Below are 10,447 nucleotides of genomic sequence, written 5' to 3'. Positions count from 1 at the left end.
TTTAATGCCTGGTACAACTAAAGGTACATTTGTTTGGACAAATATAATGATAACAACAAAAATAGCTCAAAAGAGTTGAATTTCAGAGCTGATATCTATCCATTTTCCATGTTTTGTTGATCATAACCAAAATTACTTAAGTTCTTCCATCAATAAGTATGGCATTGTACTGACAAAAACAGTGCTTTTAGGCATTCCATGTTTTCTTTTCTGTCTGTTTTAGTCACATGATACACACAGGAGTTAGTACTTGATTGCATAACCATTATTTTTGATGACTTTGATGGTCTAATCATTTTGTTTCCACAACTGTACATAGCACAGTCCATTAGATTGCTCAAAGTGAGTAAAGTACTAAATATAGTCACAGTCACCTCACACCAAGGACGTCCTGTGGAGTTTGTATGTTCTGCATCTCTTTAGGTAATCCAGTTTTCTCTCACTATCCAAACACATGCACCTTAGAAGATGAATGGGTCACTCTAAATTACTCATAGGTGTGTGTGACTGGTCCATCAATGTTCATCTCTACATTTCAACCCTGCAATGAACTGCTGACATGTCCAGGGTGTACTCCGCCTTCGCCCAATGGTAGCTGAGATAGGCTCCAATAGAATAGCCTTAATCGTCATTGTGTGTACAATGAAATTAGGAGTGCAACAACATTAACAAAACACCAATGCTACAGATATAAAAATAGAAATAAGAACAAAAATAGAATATAAATTTAGCAATTTTACAAAGTGACATAAAAATAGAGCTACGTACAATAAAAAAACCAAAAATGGACAAAATATGAATAGATGCAAATTTAAAGGATTAACAGTATGTAACAGTAAGTATATCTATGAATGATATTAGCCACATTAAAAGTATGTATTACCCATGAAAACAGTATGTATATCTATGTAACAGTATGTATACCTGTGAACCAAGTCTATATAACAATAGTACGTTTATATTTTGATAAATATTGAATAAATATCACACTGATATTGCAGAACTTTTACTGATTTTCTCACATTGCTATTACATCTAAAGCTAGACACACCAATTTTTGAGCACAAAACAAAATATATCGGTGTCTTTGGTTCAGCTGGGGCCTTTATGTATAAAGTTTGCATGTTCGCTGCACATGTGCGTGGGTTCTCCAGGGAACTCAGACTTCCTTCCATACTCGAGACAAGCAAGTGGTTAACTATAGTCACTCTAAATTGTCTGTAGGTATATTCCTACGTGTCAGCTCTGTAACAAACTGGTAATATTGTCCTGGTTGTACCCCATAGTCCTCATTAGCATCATTGTTTATGGCCATAACTACAGTATACAGATAGACAACTTACACTTAGTACATTAAATTATTTTAATTTAACTTGCATTGTAGACTTACAATAAGTTGGTTTAATCATTGCACAATCTGCACACATGTTGTGCCAGCATTAATTAGATCCATATTGCATGGAAGTAGACAAAACTTGGAGTCGATGCAACACTTGGTGGGATTCAAGCTCTAAATACTGTATATACATGTTATCTGGTCAAACAGATGGCTGATGGCCCAGTCCAGTCTATAGAAATTGTAACTTTAGCTGAATACAGTTTTATCGACATCATATGTATGTGCTTACATTGTCTACTGTTATCAAATGTAAAAGGAGCATTCACTCCTAGACTGCTTTATGAATGCATGTAGCTGCTGCATTTTATTGTTTCTGGATGAGGACGTCTCACCGGATTGAAAGTCCACAGAAGTTAAATATACAGATGCCCTTGATAAAGTGCAGTGTTTTTCTTAGCTGCTACTAGAGGCAGAGTTTAGGACACACCTTTGGCTCTTCTGTCCGTAATTATTGTAATATAATGTTTTTAAAGAATTGTTTTACGTGTCTGTGCAGCAAAATGAGAAGCCGAGGAGCAGAGGGTTACATCTGTTAAGTCTTAGAGCCAAAAGGCCAAAAATAAAGTTATTAGGCTGGGCCCCTTTGCTCCATTTACAGAAATCAGCTGGAGGACAAATGGTGAGATTCCTACTCAGTTGGACGCCATGAAACACACATACAACACATCCACGGGCACAGCTCTGCAGTACCGGCAGCAGAGATACTCTACGTGCACACAATGAAAGAAGCCTCATTACATGGATGGATTAAACAGAAACATTTTTCTGTTTTTGGAGCGAACATCAAGGCTCGATTTTTATCTTTGGCTGAGAAGAGCTGACAAACCCTCAAAGGAAAAACCGATCCTTAATCAGCTCTTAAGTCGGAATCTCTACTCTTGGGATGCTTAATGGCAACCTTATCTTAAACTGTAGATGACATTGTTTCAGTCACTTCACATTTGCTCAGATTTACATCTTTCTGAATTGTCACAGAGGGAATTGCAAAGGCTGTCTCAAGCAGCATATTAGTGCCGTGACAAAGACAGATTTGCTCTATTCTCTCTCCCTGTCGTATTCCTCAAAACGCACAAGCTCCGGGACTAATCGGCTGCTAAATCACGGGGAATTTTAGTGACATTTAATGCACTGCCTGCTCATCAGACGCTCATACCTAAACAGCAGTGGAATAAGTAAATGGTTAGTTGCGGGATGGTTCACCAGCCAATGATGTGACCCATCCAAATGATGCCGAATCCTCGTCTGGATGAGAGGATCAGATAACTTCTTAAAACGACAGTCAGAACAAAGTCAACAAAAACTGACTCTGACACAGCCGAGGAGTCTAAATCTGATTTTAATTCAACTATAAGTCAGCTGTCCAGGTCAGCCAAGTTCAACCAATCACAGAGATGAATCTATGGTGCAATTGGAGCTGTTTTCCTTTAAGAGACCAAAGAGGATCCTACCTTTGCACGCTAACATTTTTTTTTCTCTTTGCCAAGTATCTCCCTCCTCTATGTTTCTTTTTTACAATACTTATTGCAGTACTGTAGGGGTTCCTTCCTTTTACTTCTATGCAAAGACACAGTATGAGATCTACAAGAGGTTTGGAGATTAATCAAAGTGACTAAATACCCTTTCATACTCGGTTACTTGCAGATCCTAAAGTTAAAAGATTTAATGTGCAAGATCTGCATGAGCTTGTTTGAAGTCCTTGCTGGGAGCTGGTTGTTCGCTGGTATTAGCTCTCTCTATTCCCAGGCTAATGATAGCTAGTGTTGCATAATGCTAGCGTTCTGTTGCAGTTGTAGGGGAGTTGGGTACAGAAAGTGGTTATCACATATCAAATGCACATTTTTAAGTTTCAAATGAAAAAAGATTGCACGCTTGAAATGTTTGTTTTTTTTTCCTATTTTAAAAGACATTTTGAGCACGTAATGGGAAATGGAATGACTTTTTTCCTGAATATTCCCATAAAGCATGAAAACATAATAACAGGCCCTCTGGACTGATGAGGAGATAGAGTTTCATCCATTTTTATTGGATGAAAATGCTTTTTCCACTCTTTTTACTACAGTTGTACCATCATCTGACAATACTACATAACCTTGTTTAATCCTTCTTATGGAAACACACATAATTTGCATTTTCTTTTGTGACTTTTCATAACTTTGCTCCAAATTTGCTTGTTTTTTTTTTTGTTTTTTTTTTTATAGAAATACACAAACTGAGTTAGTTGGGAGGATGTATAATGACTTTATAATGAAATTAATGTAGATACTTGGAGGTATTTGGCTTAAAAATGAGTTATGTCAACCAAAGCACAAAACAGACTCTCATAAGCATACTGGACCTTTGATAAAAGTCTGAAAACACCACTTTTAGCAACTCAGCCCGTGTTGTTTGTCTGTCCAGATAAAAAATACTAAAACAAAAATACCCATGTTTAGTAATCTAAATCTACTCCCTATTATAAATGTTTCCTCTTTTAAATCACTTCATCTGTATCTCTGTTCTCCTCCAGGATGGTTTGATGCATGTACACCATATCCAAAAGAGAAATCCCCTGTAGTCTTACATTAGCTTGACTTGCCACGTTTGCAAAAAAAAAAAAGATCAGAATTATAAATAAAAGGTAATGATGCTATTATCATGCTCTCTTACTATCCTGAGCGCTGAGCCTCACCTTTCTATTTGAATAATGATTTATAATCATATTAGTTCTCTCCGGAGCCCTGCTCTGGAAAAGTAAAAAGCTATTATCCAGTTGTCAGCTTCCAGGAGATGCCGTGGGAGATGGAGCGATGATGCTGACACACGCACATACTGTAGCTACACACTTTCAGTCATGCGCACACGCTCGTGCAAGTAGACACACACACGTCGAAGCATGCATACATGCACATGCAGCGATAATCTGCTGCTATTCACATGTGCACAAGCTGTTTTTTTTAACCTCAGCTGTTGAAACTCTGCAAGTTAAAGCAGAAATGACTCTTAAATCTTTGCTTTTTTACCAATGGCTAAAGTGGGAGGTGTTTCCAGCTGCACTGCTTAGCTTCTAATCACAAAAAACTTAATTTTTTCTTACAGATATGCTATAGAAAAAGGTCAAATGCAACATGATGAGCTTAAATAGCACAAGAAAACAGTCATGAATGACAGTGTGTAATATTAAAATACAGTCTTAAACTGAAAAATAGAAAAAAATAGTCAAACAAGACAGACTTTTCTACTATAATGTGATAGAAGATGAGACATATAGACTGATAGTAAGCAGTAAGAGAAAATAAGATATCATGCATCACTGATCAATACTGCCATATGCCCCAACTAATCCTCTAAAACACATTTAAGCAGAACATGATGGCTGTGTTATCAGGTATGATCTGGGAAATAGAAAGTTGTTTACATTTTGCTTTAAAACTGTATTTGCTTCAAATGCTCTGGAAGCAATTTGTCATTAAGTCATTTTTACATGACAGGTTTTAGATTGACTAAACAGATTGGGGGTAAATAGAAATTTAGCTTTTCCACATATCAATTTTGCTTGTTGCTTTATCCCTTTAGCCTCTGACGTGTCTGTGGTGAGCGTTCTGTACATATGACTTGTTTGAAATATTCATAAAAATTCAACTGTTGGCTCAATAGGAAAAATTTCAAAACATGCTGATAGAATAGACCGTGTTCTTTCCATCGGTGGACCCCACCACCACCTGTGGAATGGGGGGTAAAACAAGGAGCAGTGAGTGAGACAGACTCGCCATAAAAATAGACCATTTGGGATTTTTTTTTTTTTTTTTTAACATCGTTTTTCTTGTGATTTTTTTGTTTTTACTGTTGTTAACAGTGTTACGATGATTTACCTTTATTTACTTTTTGGTGTTTTTACCGAGTTTTGGCCGTTTAACTGCTTTTTGGAGTTCAACCAGTTACCAAAAAGCAGCTGGACTGGTTTAGAAAAAAAGAACCCTAAGAAAAAAATTTACTGGGCCAAAATTCAAATATTTGTTGTTTTTCAGTGTGTTCCAGTTCACAGTTCATGTTCTACATCCAAAATCTCCTATTGATGTACATTCTGAGTGCCTAATTTAGTAAAAACTCCAATTCCTTTCATTGTCTTTTTCAGGTATTCCACCCTGTTTTGACCCCAAAACACACAGCAAACCAAAACCAATGAAGAAAAGGAACACAAGCACATACTCACAGCAGCTTTTATGACACTGACACAGACACAAATCCACAGCGGCACCTTTACCTGGAATAATGTCTCAGGGGTTAAAGGGTTAATCGAGCTGAGCTGCGAGTGTGTAAAGTATAGACTCGTTGCACAGGGACGGTAGCTCGGGCGATTTCACACCATCTGACACCAAATCCTGCCCACAACTAGACAAGGTTTCTAAATATGTAACGTCCATAAATACGTCAAGCAGATCTAGTGTGAAGTGAATGTTCAGAAATGCAGAGTGAGATCTCTTTAAAGACTATTTCAGGGGATGAGATCTGAGACAGAGGGTTGCATTTACTCAAGCCTGCACACGCACACACACACACACAAAAACAAACACACCGAGTCTTCTGTCTTAAATCCATCTATCAATCTTTAATACTTACACACAGCCACAGCGACACACACAGAAGCTGCTTACAGACATCTAATCTGGTGAAATTTACATTCGCAGGCCTTGGCGGGTGGTGTCAGGGTGTCATGTCTGCTGAACGTGATCTTCTATGTCGAGAACATTATTATCCCCCATGAGGAATTTAATATGTAAGGGTAGTCGGGGCAGCAACACATCCAGGTGCCATCTTTAACATCCTTTCAGAAAAGTGAGAAGAAATGCAAACAAGGCCATCAAACAAACCATCACCAGAATAAAATGTAACCACTGCACAGTGTGGATGGGAATAAATGAAGTTTCTGAGCTAAAAATCATATCCGTCTTCCAGTGTTTGTGATGCTTTTCAACAGCATCTCTTATAAAATTTTGTTCATATGCAACTATTTAACATTTTTTATGGTTCGGTTTAAGGCACTGACTGGACTTTGTTAGAGTTGGTTTAAATGACTCACAAAGGATTTATCAAACTTTTCACCAAACCACAATCTTTTCCTCTCCCCAATTTATCCACTTATTCACTTTACACCCTTGAGTCATGCCCTCAAATGTCTTCAGTCTCACCCATGAAGAAAAATTGTGTTTAAATAGACCGATACACAGTGTGAATGAACTCAGTGTATCATTTAAGCGGTTATATGTTGTATTAATACGCCAAACTTTCCACAGCAGGGGGAAGTCGTGCAAGGGCATGCACTCACAGCTACCAAAACCACCAGTGAATTAACGCTACACATCTCTATAGACAGTATAAGTCACTGAATGAAGTGTGAAGCTCGTTATTTACACACATCTGTATTCAGGCATCATCACAGTTGGTTAAAATATCACTGTATTCTACGATATTCACATGACGCATCAGCGGATAGTTTACGTTATAGCACTGTTAGCTTAGCTCTGATTGGTGGATCAGTAAACAGCACCAAATATAATAACATTGTACCGTCATAACCATCAGAATCAAACTCACACATGTAGAAAAAATGTGATTTCAGCTTTAAACGCCATTCTTTTGATTTAGATCTGTATCCAATAGTGAATACAGTAGCCATGCTTCTATTTTTTTTTGCCACTTTCTTTGACTCTGAAAGTTGTGTCTTGACACTTTTCATCTTATACTTGACCCTGTTGACTCATTACACCCTCTAGTGGTCACATACACTCATACAGTTCAAATCGGCCTATAGCTGTGAATAAATTCATATCATACCTCTGTAATATACATCTATGACAAAATGAAAGGATTATTTTATCTAAACATTCTAAACATACAGAATAGAATAGAATAGAAAAGAATAGAATAGAATAGAATAATTTTAATTAATCCTGTATATGGGAGTATTCTGACTGTTTGGTGCAGTAATAAAATATTATATATGTAATGGCAACACTGATGACTCAAAAATAAGTTGTATTTTCAGATATGTGTTTTATTTAACCCTGGTGGTTTTCAGCAACATCTTAGAAACAACTAATTATTTTCCTGTTAAATGGTAACTATTAAGAAGCAGTAAGTACCTATATCAACAAAAGTCTGGAAATATTTGATTATAGAAAAAAATAAAATAAAATCTTGCAATATTCAAACCAAGCAACAGTCATTTTCTGTCACTACCCAAAGGTATTTTATCATCTAAACCTAAAAATATAATAGTTGACAATGGCAAAGTCTCCTGTCTTTGGAGGAAAGACAGAAAAGCAACTGCTCTTTCAACAAAAAAAAGAAAAAAAATTACACTGGCATTCTGTGATTTCCAGGAACAATGACAATATTTCATTCTGACCATGGACAGCTTTCAGAAAAGCGGTTAGAAATGCAAACAAGCTGATCAAAAGAGCTCCAAAGTAAAGGGCAGTGAACGCAACACACAACAACTGCCTCACTGTGTCATTTAGTGGCCTTAACATGCTTTTATAGCACCAGTCAGCTGTGAACACACCGCAGCTCTGACCTCACCCCACCTTTCCTCTTCTCATTTCGTCAGGGAGCATTCAGGGATCATTTCTCAACAGGACTCACAAAGAGCAGGCCAGCCAGCAGTAATTACACCATGCAAATGCCATTTAGGCCTTTTAATACGGCTGGTGTCATATCTCCTCAGTTGGTTTGGTGTTTATCACCCGGCGCACATGCACATCTGTGGCACTGAGAGGAGAGGCGGGGCCGGTCACTCATTCATTTGAATATTTTGCTTCCTCTTTAATTCCACTTCACTTTCCAAAATAATATGCATGAATAGTATATGTATAACTATATATCCCACATTTTTTGTACATATTTTTCCAGTATAGAGTTAGCTTTTTGTATATTTTAGTAGAATTTAGTAGTATTTTAGTAGTATATGTATGTTTAATATTTTATCTTGTAGTTTTTCCACATTGCCTACATTTTTTCAGTATTTTGTGTGACATTATTACACAGTTTCTTGCACTTTAAACGTTCGCTGCTAAACAGAACAGAGCTGCTAAACGGATTTTCATTGTTCCTGTTTCTATTCTATTCTATTCTATTCTATTCTATTCTATTCTATTCTATTCTATTCTATTCTATTCTATTAAGCCATGTACACATATACTTAAATCTCTCTATATGTTAACATAAACATCATAGGTTTTAAATTAAGAGTGCCCAGAATCCAACAAACCAAAGAGTATATTTGTTGGGGCAATTTGGAGTATACTCCCCATTATGTCTGTATATGTGTATATAACTTATTCATTCATTCATTCATTCATTCATTCATTCATTCATTTTCAGAAACCCGCTTTATCCTCACTAGGATAATGAGGGTCGCTGGAGCCTATCCCAGCTACTTATGGGTGAAGGTGGGGTACACCCTGGACATGTCGCCAGTTCATTGCAGGGCTGACATATAGAGACTTACAATCACGTATATAAATCAAAAAATGACTATACGGTGGGATACAGGTTAGGTATTCAGCATGTGAGGAACTGAATGAAATGATCTCAACTGTCACATAAAATAAATCCAGTAGGAATAATATATTAAGGCTTTACCTTTCCCTTCACAGTCAAAAATGCAAGGCACTGGTTCAATATGTGCGATGTTGAAATGTATGTAAAAACGCTGTACCATCCCACATGAAGTGGAACAGCTGCTCGACTCCACTAGTGGTTCGTTCTATCTCTGATTTGCTTCATACTTTCTGACATTATTAGTCCTAGTAAACACCAAGGAATATTTTAGCCTGATATTTGTATTAGTTTTTTTTAGTTATGAAGCTTTGAAAATGAGATGACTGTAAAAACAAGTGATCCAGAAAAAGATGCTGAAATGAAGTCATGACTTTTGAATTAGTCATGATCGGAGTTCTAAGGTACAAAGATGCCTTTAATTTCTGAACAAGATTCACAGCTTATTTGTCAAATAAATAAATAAAATAAATAAATTGTTTCATAGCTAGCGTGGCAGTGTTGTATAATTGTACAATTGTGGTGTACAATAGTAATGTGATTACTCTTAAAGATACAAAAATGTATTTTGGAGGCATTGAAAAAGAGAAAAATCCACACCTTGATTAAACACATATTGCCCTTGTATGACAAGGTCTACTATAAAAACAATATCACTCACAAGACCATTTCTGTTTTGATACATGCATAAAATATGAGGTTGGTATCTTTAACCAAACTATATTTATTTGGTAAGTTAATGGTATCTTGTACCTTAGAACAACTTTGGATAATTACATTTATCACGAATAGGTCAAAAATAGTGATTGACTGAACTTAGCTTATCGTTCGGTGCCGCTTTTTACAAGAAAATTAGCATCATGCCCCATTTTCAAAGACTCAATATCTGAAAAACAAATCAAGATACAAGGATTAAATTTTGTATGCTGTGTATTATGATTAATAACTTTATTTTCTGGAAATATGAAACAAATTGGCGACACTTGGTTAAGGTCAGAGAAAGATACCAGGGCCTGATATGATCCAAAAATCTCTGGAGAAATGTGATTAAATATTTAGCAATAGTTAAACCAAACAATGACTTTTTCCTATCCTTAATCAAAGTGTTTTTATCGACTAAACCATCATCTTCTACTCCATGTCAACCACCTCCTGCTCACTGAAGTAAAAACATTTTGGCCACTGTTCTAATCATAACACTATAACGCTCATAAGGGTCAAAAGACGATATTCGAAATCTCTCTGACTGGACATTTTAGAGACAATTTGACAGATTAGTGTTGCTAAATGACCCACATTTTTACTTTTAAATTCATTTTTGCTTAGTTGGTCCTTAAGGGATTATCCAAAACAGGGAGCTACTTTATATTGAAATAAAAGTTGGAATGGCAATCAATTAAAGTTCGGTCTCTGACGGGACATTACTGTGTTTTGACCCATAAACACATACACAAAAATATTGGGACACATCATGTCTACAGCAATATTTCCTTAAAATTTAATTGGAGATTT

The sequence above is a fragment of the Sphaeramia orbicularis genome, chromosome 2, assembly GCF_902148855.1.
Source record: "Sphaeramia orbicularis chromosome 2, fSphaOr1.1, whole genome shotgun sequence".
Classification (NCBI taxonomy): domain Eukaryota; kingdom Metazoa; phylum Chordata; class Actinopteri; order Kurtiformes; family Apogonidae; genus Sphaeramia; species Sphaeramia orbicularis.
The sequence above is the reverse complement of the archived record's forward strand: the minus strand, read 5'-3'. Positions refer to the sequence as shown.